Below are 12,216 nucleotides of genomic sequence, written 5' to 3'. Positions count from 1 at the left end.
CCATCAAAGTACAGTTATATTTCCTATAATACCACAGTTCTTCAAAGATGTCTAAACTACCACAGAATTGAAAGGTGCCGTTTCTAGAATTTCAAAAAGGCACGAAATCAAAGTCCTAAACTTGGTACTAACTATCTCAAGACTCCACTGTCTTGAGATAGCGGCCTTTCTCAGTTTTCCTACAAAAACTGTTAAATAACTTAGCAACATTCTCTAATCATCTAATAATTTTCCCTTAGAGATATGCAAGCAAGTTTTCCTTTTTCAACTGAAGCATAAATGACGGTAATCAATGTCATTTCAGTACTTTTAATCAAATTCATCTACTTAAAAAAAATTAATTCACCAACGCTTTTCTGGCTTCCCTCATAACGGCAGAGAGAGAGAGAGAGAGAGAGAGAGAGAGAGAGAGAGAGAGAGAGAGAGAGAGAGGTGGATAGGAATATGCAAGCATACAAGTAGTTAAGTGATTTATCCTTCATCCAGCCAGAAATTCTACCTCAAATTATCCACTGCTTCTCTTTTCAAATATGTATAACTAAAACTAATCAAAACTTGTTGTAGTACCAACTAACGAAACTATACTGAATTAATAGGTGAATTTAATTGTCTTCTGGAACTTTTAAAACATTTTCCCCATCAATAAAAAAAAGTATGAAAACACCAGTAAAAAACAGAAAACGCTGATCACAAAATAGGTAATGTTTAAAGTTTTTAACTTGGATAATAGAGGTATGTTTTCATGTGTGTGTGTGTGTGTATGTGTATGTGTATCTGTATGATCTTGACAAATTGTGACAAACATTAATGGCCGAACGCTAAACAAATTATTCAGCGACACACTGCAGTGTGACACCCAAAATCCAGCCGGACACTCCTATTCAAATGAAGTGCCATTGATTCTTTATTACGTTAATCTAAAAATAACAACTCTCTCTCTCTCTCTCTCTCTCTCTCTCTCTCTCTCTCTCTTCCCCACCTTTAAAAACAACAAATCTCTCTCTCTCTCTCTCTCTCTCTCTCTCTCTCTCTCTCTCTCTCTCTCTTCACCTTTTAAAAACAAAATCTCTCTCTCTCTCTCTCTCTCTCTCTCTCTCTCTCTCTCTCTCTCTCTCTCTCTCTCTAAAAACAACAAATTCTCTCTCTCTCAAAACAACATTTCTCTCTCTCTTTCTCTCTCTCTAAAAACAACAAATTCTCTCTCTCTCAAAACAACATTTCTCTCTCTCTTTTCTCTCTCTCTCTCTCTCTCTCTCTCTCTCTCTCTCTCTCTCTCTCTCTCTCTCTCCTTTTCCCCCCACCCTCACCTCACACCCGCTTCCCTACAACTCACTTTTCTCCTGCCTTTTCCATACACCCTCCTCATTCCCCTGTTCCACCTTCATCCCTTTCCGTCATCTGGCACCATCGATTGGTCCAGCGGTTGATCTAGGGGTCCTCTCTCTCTCTCTCTCTCTCTCTCTCTCTCTCTCTCTCTCTCTCTCTCTCTACCGGGTCGCGTTTACATTTGGTCTCAGAGAGAGAGAGAGAGAGAGAGAGAGAGAGAATACGGACTTGTCACCTCAAGGGATAATCCCCCCCCCTATCTCTTTTATCTCTCTCTCCTTCATAAGCTTGGTCTAGCGATCAGGTTCATTTGGTACTGTTCATTAACTATGTATGAATTCTTCAAAATGAAAAGGTTCGAATATTATTATATTTTATATATATATATGTGTGTGTGTGTGTGTGTGTGTATACACATATGTGTTTATATACATATACATACAATATATATATATATGTACATATATGTATATATACATATATATTGACTGATATACATATAATTGACTGATATATTATAAAATCTGGTGTCACTTTGTTCACTAACTGTATGATATTTCGGTGAAAGCTAATGATGAAATTATATTACTTTCCGTTCAGTATCGAACTATATTTAGCCTTACTGACTGATTTATTCATATAATCTGGCCTAATATTTTGTTAATATGATATTTGCTAAATAGGAATGTTAAAATGATTTATGATTTTACTTACAGCAATGAATTTAATAATCTTTATTCCTTTCGCCCTGTTTTAAATGTTTCCTTTATATGAAGTGAACATTTGCATAATAATAATAATGGTAATTAGTTCTCACTCAGGTTTTTGCTATCGGCTGCAAAGAACAAATATTCCTGACATAATATCAATTAAAATCTAAATTCCGACATCTACCTCATCGTGGAATTAATCAAGACAAGTCTGGATTGAACTGTTCTAGCTCCTGATGGATTAGGTTCTAATATATTGACGATAAAATCTTTATTACTTTTACTAATGCATTTAACCGAGAGCTTTCGTGCCGAACAATCAGGGAGTGGATAATAAAAAACACCCATCTCACTTTCTTTATCGATATTCAGGACATTGTTTCATTATTTGCAAAGAAATGTTTTTTATTTATAATTAAAATTGATAATCAGAACGTTGTAACTTTCTTATTACTCTTATGTAACAAAATTGACTCAACTAATGGCAATAACATTTAATATCAGGTACTAGGTTAGATTACAGTTTTACTAAATAATATTCTACTAGATAATTAGGCATAGCCCTGTAGTAGCACACACTCAATTACATCATTAGTTTTCGTAAAACTGTTTTGAGACTAAACACGTAAAAAATGCGCCGAGGTTTCCTCTGCACAATCGAGTTTTCTGTACAGTCGCTACAGCGTATAATCAAGGCCACCGAAAACAGAGCTATCTTTCGGTGGTCTCGTTATAATGCTGTGAATGAGCCGCGGCCCATGAAAATCTCAGCCGGCCGTGGTGGCCTGTGTTGTTGCGTTGCCAGAAGCACGATTATTGCTAACTTTAACCTTGAATGAAATAAAAATTTCTGAGGCTAGAGGGCTGCAATTTGGTATGTTTGATGAATGGAGGGTGGATGACCAACATAGAAATTTGCAGCCCTCTAGCCTCAGTAGTTTTTAAGATCTGAGGGCGGACAGAAATAAGAGTGGAAGGACAGACAAAGCCGGCACAATAGTTTTTTTTTACAGAAAACTAAAAACCAACTAAATAAAGCATATCAGATAATGATATTGAAATACAGGTGTCAGAATCAAATGTGGATACTACGATTCCATATATTCGTATAAGCAGAGCATTCGTGAATAAGCAAATTATGGAAGAGTATTATTAAATCTTTAGCTTCAACAAAATGCGTTAAAGAAAAAGTGTTTGAGTAAAGAAATGGAAAATCAGTTTAGTTTACCTTATGATTTCTGAGTGGAGGTTGACGTTCGAGTGTCGGTTGGCACACTTTTGTACCAATTTCAACTCTGGTTGAAGTAGGTGCTTTAAAAAGTACCATTTAGCTCCTTTGTTGTAAAGGGCAAATCAAAAATAATTTTGAGAAGTAAATTCTCTTGGAATATTTTCTCTTCACTTAACTCTTTCCTGCAATACTTACAGGAATCATATATAGTGTAATGTTTCTGGAATGAAAAATATATAAAACTTTAGTTTCACTGTCCTTTACGCTTCTATATTATCAATTAGATTTATTATGTTATCTGTATGAGTATCTAAACAAATATTCTAATTATTACAAATGCAAAAAGTGAAATAGAAACATTAGAAAAATATTTTCAAATATCAAAGCTCAGCTTACAAAGCTTGAAGAACAAAACCTTAGGTGATGGTGAAAACAAAAGAAAACGGGTATGTTCAATTTTTTCTACTAAATAATCTCTCTATCTCTGCCTTTCTTCAAACCTAATCTATCTCTCTTACTGAGACAACGACTATCCTGTTGTATCCCACTTAGGTGAGTTAAACTGCGGTGAGAATAAAGAGCAAAAAGCAACTTTTTAGCGGTAATTGTTGGTCAGTACTGCTTATCTGAATTACGCCCTAGAGTTACGATTGTTATTTGTCGTATTTAAAATCCACAGGCATTCATCTGCAACAAACCGAAGAAGCTACTAATTTGCAAAGCAAACTTTCCCAGATTAAAATGGCCAAAGCAGCTAACTTGTAAAGCAAGCTTTCACAAATTAAAATGTCCAAAGAAGCTGACAACTTAGAAAGCAAGCTTTCACACAATAGAATGTACTGGTTCGAAATTGGAGGAAAGAAAGTGGCGAAAATGACAGAGGAATAACAAACAAGGATAAATCAACGACACAGAAATGTGCAATGCAGTCATAAACAGGGGAAGCAGTGATTATTTAATTTTAGTCATAAATAGCAACGTAATTCAAAAGCAAAGCAAAAGTAATTGTGTATGGTGCTTCAAAGCATCATTATATCATTTGTTAAACTTTAAAAAATGATGGGCTTAAGGAGTTCACAGTACTGTCAGGAACATTTTTCTACAATTCTATAGTAAATAGAATTATAGATCTCTGATACTGATTAATGCGACATCATGGCCCGTTGACACAATTCGAAAGATGAAAAAGAGGAAAACACCTTTCTTAAGGAGCGATGGGTCCAGGATCCAGAGAAAATGGGTCAATAATTACATCAGAAGAAGAAGAGAGACGACGCTGAACGGAACATTTTTGTGAGGTCATGAATGGGGAATATGAAGGTATAATTTGATTTATTCCCAGAAGCTGGGAAAGATCTGAGTGTGCCTATGAATGAATTCAAAGTTTTTGAAGCAGAATCAGTGATAAACGTAGGAGATGAAAAACAGGTGATGATGGAGTCATGGCGAATATGATTTTAGCTGAGATTGAATCCACACCTCGTGGTAACTAGACTGTCTTGCAGAATATGAAATGAGGAAACAAACAAAAATATTTATATATGAACTTGAACAAAAGCAGTGAATGGATTCCTTTGTGTAAATAACATCATTGTTCCTCCGGCAGACATGAGTGACTCTTCTTGCCCTGCATTATCAGAGATTCACTCTAATTTCCTTTCTGTCAGATTGAGGCCGGCTCCTCCTGCCTCGTGCCAGCTCGTAAGAACTGCAAGTCTTTTCTGTAGTCTTTCGTTTGCTGGTCTAAGTGTTTCTTCGTCGTCTGGAGGTTGCTGAAGTCCAGCAACATATCTTTCTTCGTCTGCAGATTTCGTAGTTCACTCCAAAAGAAGATTCTTCTTGGCCATTCTGCTGGCCAGCCTCGACATCTCCTCCGACGACGGTCTTTCGCTTGCAGTAAGTTATCCCGCTGACTAAGCTTCATTTCTTTCTCGTGTGGCTGACACTGGAGAGAACCATTTTCTCTCCACAGCTTTCCAACTTAATCCTGCAGTTCTCGAACGCTGAACTGGAGGTTTTCCTTCCCAGTCCTACAGTGGCTGAGTTCACTTTCTAGTTCTCGGATTCTCTGGTCATCTGCATCCTTTTTTCTCCCATCTCACGCAGTTCTGTCTCCAGCTGACTTGGTACTTCCTCTGGTTGACAAAGTTGATTATTGAGCTTGGCCAACTGAGCAGTCAAGCTCATTACGTTGTTGTTCAGGGTATCACTTAGCCTTGAACAGCGGCTGCGTTCTTAGCCAGTCGCTTATTTTCTGCTTTCATCCTCGTTATCTCATCTTCCAGCATATTTCGTGCATTCTTCCTGTGCCGCCATCTCCTTCTGCATCAGGTGCTTTTCGTTCTCGAACAAATGGATCTTGCCCGCCAAGCGTTGCTGTTCCATCTTCTGCTTGTTAAACCGCCCTGCGTCTCCTCCTTTCCTTTTTCCAGTTCCTTTCCTCTGCATCTCCTTTAACCTTTTTTCTCCTCTATTTTCTTGAAGAGCATTTTCCAGAGAGTTAACTCTTTTGGTTAAATTGACATTCAGCTGCATCACATTCTTCCTCTCTTCTCTTTCGAGACGAACTTCTTCCTTCCATGCTTGGATTCTTCCATTGCGTTCATCATCATCGATTTTCTGCTTCTTAATGTTGTCCAGTAAGTTGCCTGTTACAGCGCTGCCCAATCCAAAAACAACACCAGAAGCCAATTCATGATTCCAAAGGCGGTTTCCAGACCTGGGTCTATTTTGATGGATTCCGCTGAGGTTCCACTGCGCAAAAGCACGCCAAAAGCTGCTGCTAAGCCGAGGCAAGGCAAAAGAAGATGTAGAGCTACTTCAGAGTCTACCGACAGAACCCACTCTTCAGCTTATATACACCTCCCTCTCGCATTTTTCTTTCTGTGTTTTTCGGAATTTCACAAATTTTCTTTAGAAAAATTATAAAATTTTTCCGATTTACGCTTCACCAAATTCATATAAATGTCAAACAACCTTGGAGATTCGTTGTTATGGCTTTCACATCACTAAAACATAACTCTTCATCATTAGAATGACTGTTATTTGCTGCTCTATGAGCAAGAACCCGTGCTGGCGGCATAAGGCAGCTTATTTTCAAACAACAACGTGTAGAAACCTGTCTCAGACCAACTATTGTACCTCTCTCTCTCTCTCTCTCTCTCTCTCTCTCTCTCTCTCTCTCTCTCCAAATGACAGAGTAAAACTTTGGGGCATGTGTGTGTGCATATATATATATATATATATATATATATATATATATATATATATATATATATATATATATATATATATATATATATATATATATATATATATATATATATATATATATATATATATATATATATATATATATATATATAGTGCAATTACAGTATACACACACAAACACACACACACACACACACACACACACACACATTATATATATATATATATATATATATATATATATATATATATATATATATATATATATATATATATGTATATATATATGTATATATATATATATATATATATATATATATATATATATATATATATATATATATATATATATATATATATATATATAATCCTGACCTGGTGCTAATCATGGTGATGATGACACTCCTACAACAGACTCTGTGTGGATGTTGCTACTCCATACACATGGACTGAAGTTGAATTAAATGATAATAATCCCAAACAGGTAGACAATGCAATGGTTCATACAGACTCACAAGGTAATTAGATATAAAAATTTGACTCCTGTGAATACTACGCCAAATTTTTTTTATTTGGGAAATAGGTGATCACGTAGCAAAAGAATCAGATAATTATTTCTATTTAATGATAGCTGAGAAGCAACCTTAGTCTAAAAGATCAAGGTATCACCAGTGGAGACAGATTTAACCTCCATGGATATACAAGCTCTTTTTGCAGTAGAATTGTGTTAGATCGCAAACCTGCCACTGAAAGTTATCTGGGTAAAAATAATTTCATTTTAGGGTAATACAGAAAGAAGAGATCTCACTCATTAACAAGTGACAAATGCGCCGAAGTTTCTTCGGCGCAATCAAGTTTTCTGTACAGCGTATAATCAAGGCCATCGAAAATAGGTCTATCTTTCGGTGGTCTCGGTATAATGCTGTATGAGCCACGGCCCATGAGACTTTAACCACGGTCCGGTGGTGGCCTGGCCTATATCGTTGCCAGATGCACGATTATGGCTAACTTTAATCTTAAATAAAATAAAAACTACTGGGGCTAGAGGACTGCAATTTGGTATGCTTGATGACTGGAGAGTGGATGATCAACATACTAATTTGCAGCCCTCTAGCCTCAGTTGTTTTTAAGATCTGAGGGCGGACAGAAGAAGTGAGTGCGGACAGAATAAAGTGAGGACAGAAAAAAGTGCGGACGGGCAGACAAAGCCGGCGCAACAGTTGTCTTTTCAGGAAACTAAAAAAGCAAAAATAAATTAATAAATTGATAAATAGATAAAAATATAACATTAGTTCTACTTTTAAGTCATTTTAATTATTTGTATGTTGAAATCATGTAAATACTGCTATTATAACATTTGTTGTAAATTAGCAGTCTTGTTCATCGAATAGACTAGCCCATGAACATCGTTCTGAATTATCTGAATTGATTCTAAGCATTGCATAGGCTAATTATACATTAACGGAACTGTGTTCTTAATGAGTTTAAGCCTTAGTAAGTTTGCGAATCACGTAGCCATAAGGAAATTTAATCAGAAATAAATTCAATGCGTATACCATGCAGGCCGAGAGTTCAGTGTTCCTTCACCTCATTTTGAGTCTTCATATTCGCAGAAAATGTTATTAACACTGACTACGATTACACAAAACCTAATGTTTTCTCAGTACACCACACATGCACTCGCAATCCCAACCATCCCACCCACCCCTCTTACACACACACAACACACGCGCTCACAAAGCGTAGGGCTAACAACCTCATCCTAAGAACGCTTTACAACCAGATGAGCTTCACCTTCTGGAGCCATAAAATTCCAAATGGGAAAGGCCTGTGTATATATATATATATATATATATATATATATATATATATATATATATATATATATATATATATATATATATATATATATATATATATATACATTTACATATACATAATTGTATATATACATTAATTCCTATCAGGAGATAAAAAAGTTGTCTTGATTAAACATATTTTCTCCATCTTCCAACATAGCTTTAGGAAATACTTAAGAACCATTAACCTATTTCATACAAAGACAGGAAATTACTTAAAAACCACTAAACTACGTGCATCACAGGAAGAAAAAAAAAAAACTGGAAAATTACACAATATATGAAAAAGGAATTATTGGTTCAGAGTTATTGACAACAAATGAAAAAAATTAATATTCATATCAGAAAGACTAAAGCATAATTGGTTTTACATCAGCAAAGTGAACTATTTGTTACATATTTTTGGCAAAAAAAACAAACTTGAAAATAAAACCGAGCAGTTAATGAACATTTTCTGAACTGACAATATGAAGTCAAGGCCAGTCTTATAACGATTGTTTTTATAAGATTAAGCAGGATCATCTTCGTCTAATCTCAATCATAAATCAGGGATTAAAAGAATGTTGGTCTGGGATTATCAAGAGAGTCAGTTAAGGACATAAATCAGCCGGTTATAGACTTGAACTGGTTGAGACATCACAAGGTACTCCAAAAAAAATAAAATAAAATACAAAAAATTCACCGTTAATCAAAATCTGTTTCCCAGCGCCACTTGCAGAAATTGTTGCAACAAATGACTGGGATTATTATTATTATTATTATTATTATTATTATTATTATTATTATTATTAGTAGTAGTAGTAGTAGTAGTAGTAGTAGTAGTAGTAGTAGTAGTAGTAGTAGTAGTAATTATCATTATTAATAGTAGTAGTAATAATATACTTCGGGTACAGGCCCTCTTTCAAACATGTTTTGTTAAATATGATGGCAGCCTTGGTCGCATTAATCGTGTAGATTTTTCATTCAACTCCTCTAATTGGTCTTCTTTCTTCTTCAGTAACAGAGTTAAGTAAAATGCCAAAGTTCATTGCAGGAGTTTTATTTATAAAAATATCAAAAGTCGAAGGTGATGGAAATTCCGAGGGCGGGTCCAAAAACGAATACAGGGGTCGTCAGTGCTTCTGGGACGACCCCTGAACTCGTTTTTGGACCCCGCCATCGGAATTTCCATCAGCTTCGACTTTTGATATTTTTATAAATAAAACTCCTGCAATGAACTTTGGCATTTTACTTAATTCTGTTACTGAAGAAGAAAAAAGACTAATTAGAAGAGTTGAAGTAATAATAATAATAATAATAATAATAATAATAATAATAATAATAAAATAATAATAATAATAATAATAATAATAATAATAATTATAATTTTATTATTATTATTATTATTATTGGAAAGCACAAATCCACAGTTATGTATATGTACATATATTTAAAGATAAATCAATATAGATAGCTTTGGGAACCTGTTCGGTTCCCCTTTTCATTGAAAAGGGGAACCGAACAAGTTCCCGAAAGCTATCTATACTGATTTATCTTTAAATATATGTACATATACAGAACTGTGGATTTGCTTCTCCATTTTAAGACTCATGCTACTATGAGTATTTTTTAATTATTATTATTATTATTATTATTATTATTATTATTATTATTATTATTATTATTATTATTATTATTATCGAACTTTTCCCCAAAAAATCAGCAGTTTAACTGAACTTCTCTTTACTGAACAGGCAACTAATTGGCACTGGAGACAGGAAACTGCACAGAATTTCACAGCTGAATCAAACGTCATTAACACCTTTTTTTTTTCTCCCACCTGGCATATACTGAAACAGATGTGTCATCATCCAATCTCCGGACAGACGCAGACTCATCTCAGGCAGAGGCAGATGTTTAAAAACATCTGTGGTGACGGCTAAGAAGCGCATCGGCACCCTTTCCTGACTGGTCACAAATGCAACAGGTGTTGAGAGCTCTCAAAGATCGGAGAGGATGAAACTGCGGGACACACACACACACACTTAGGAAACACATGTCTCGTAGAAGAATACATCCTTGTTTTCTCAACGATCGCAAGTATCACAGTCGAAGAGATTTTGAATTTTCTGAACAGAGGGCTTTCACAGTCACTGATCAGGACACTCTTCACAAAGACCTCCATCGCTGCGAGTCGGCCTATCCGTCTGCAGCAGCAGCAGGAGGAGGAGGGAGGCGCCCCAGAAAGGAGGAAGTTCCTTCTGGCGAGCGAGCGCCCCACTTTCAGAACCAGGTGTCCGCGAAGGATGCCACCTCGGCACAGCTGCAGCAAAGGCGACGGACAGGAGACAGGAGGAAGGACAGTGAGGACACTGGTGGTCTCTTCCTAATCCCCGTCACTAGAATACTGGCGGCGTGGTTCAGGGGATGGGTGCTGGGGAGAAGGAGATGTTTGGTCCTCAACCTCTTCTTCTTCTTCCTCCCCCGATTGTCGTGCTGGTAGCATTATCAGGCTCCCCGGAGTGTTCAGACGAGCCTGCGAGCCACAGGGGGGGTATTGTCTCTCCCAGGGGCGTAGCTAAACCTTCATCCCGTTACTATTAAGACAGTGGCTCCTGCTGCTGCCATTCAAGTTACTACCACCACCACCACCACTACTACCACTAGCACTATCAGTAGTGGTAGTGGTAGTGGTGGTGATAATGGTACCTGGGTTTATGCAGCTGTTGTTTCTGCTTCTATTACACCTGCTACCGACAGCAGTCAGCGGTCTTCCCGCATTACAAATTCCGTCACTCGAATCACAACGGGCAGCTTGAATGCCAAAATGAACTTCATTAAGATCAGCCACTCCGAAGATTTTAATCAGCTGTGATTCCGCTTATTAACTTCTATTTCCTTTTTGGAATTCAAACCAGACGAAGAAGCAGCAACTGGGAATTTTCTCAGTAGGAAAGCAAAATTTTCAATCCTCCCACGAAAGCAAATTAGCCTCACTAACAAGCGGCAAGCCCTTTGAAAGCATTTAATAATCAGTTTTGTATGACATCAGGCGCTCTTGCACTGATGCAAAGGGGTCTGTGAATACATGTTGCTTCTTATACTGAAAGGTTAGGACTTAATTTAGTCTGCAGTTAGTTGCAACGCTGAGAAATGGTGAGCAGACTCACAATGACAGTTATGTAAGTTATTCTTTAAGATGGGAATGCTGTTCGTGTTGCCTTCTCCGGGGCTGGTCTAGATAAGGGTATTGGGTTGTTCGTTCTCAAAGTTAGACCAGGGTTGCTGAGCATATGAATTGAACGTCTACAGAAATACATTCTCCTATCTGGTGCGTGTGAGAGTAAGCTAGGAGATGGAATTGTCATGTAAAATAATATATATATATATATATATATATATATATATATATATATATATATATATATATATATATATATATATATATATTATATACACATATATATATACATATAAGTACAATCACAGCTCAGGTCTACTTATCCATCCTCATGTAGAGACAAAATGATTGTAAGTCCAAACTGTAAACCAGCAGTCACTTGAAAATGCCACAGAGTGAAGAAACTGCTGTCGTGACAGAAAACAATAAGTGGAACAAAGAAGTTTGTGCGTTCTTCACCGAAGATTGACGCGCCTGAGAATCAGAGAAAACACCGACGATATGAAGAATCGGCAAAAAAAAACTCATCGATGCCACGAAAACAATTGCTTGCAATGAAAACAAATTTATGTATATATATATATATGTATATGTGTATATAAATATATATACATAAACACGAGAGCAGCATCTTCCCTATCAGCGATTGCCGTTCATGTTCATCTTGACGAGTGCCTTTGCGCTCAGAATAAGACCCGAGACACGAACCCCATCCAG

Source organism: Macrobrachium rosenbergii, chromosome 21 (genome assembly GCF_040412425.1).
Source record: "Macrobrachium rosenbergii isolate ZJJX-2024 chromosome 21, ASM4041242v1, whole genome shotgun sequence".
Lineage (NCBI taxonomy): Eukaryota > Metazoa > Arthropoda > Malacostraca > Decapoda > Palaemonidae > Macrobrachium > Macrobrachium rosenbergii.
Note: the sequence above shows the minus strand (reverse complement) of the source record.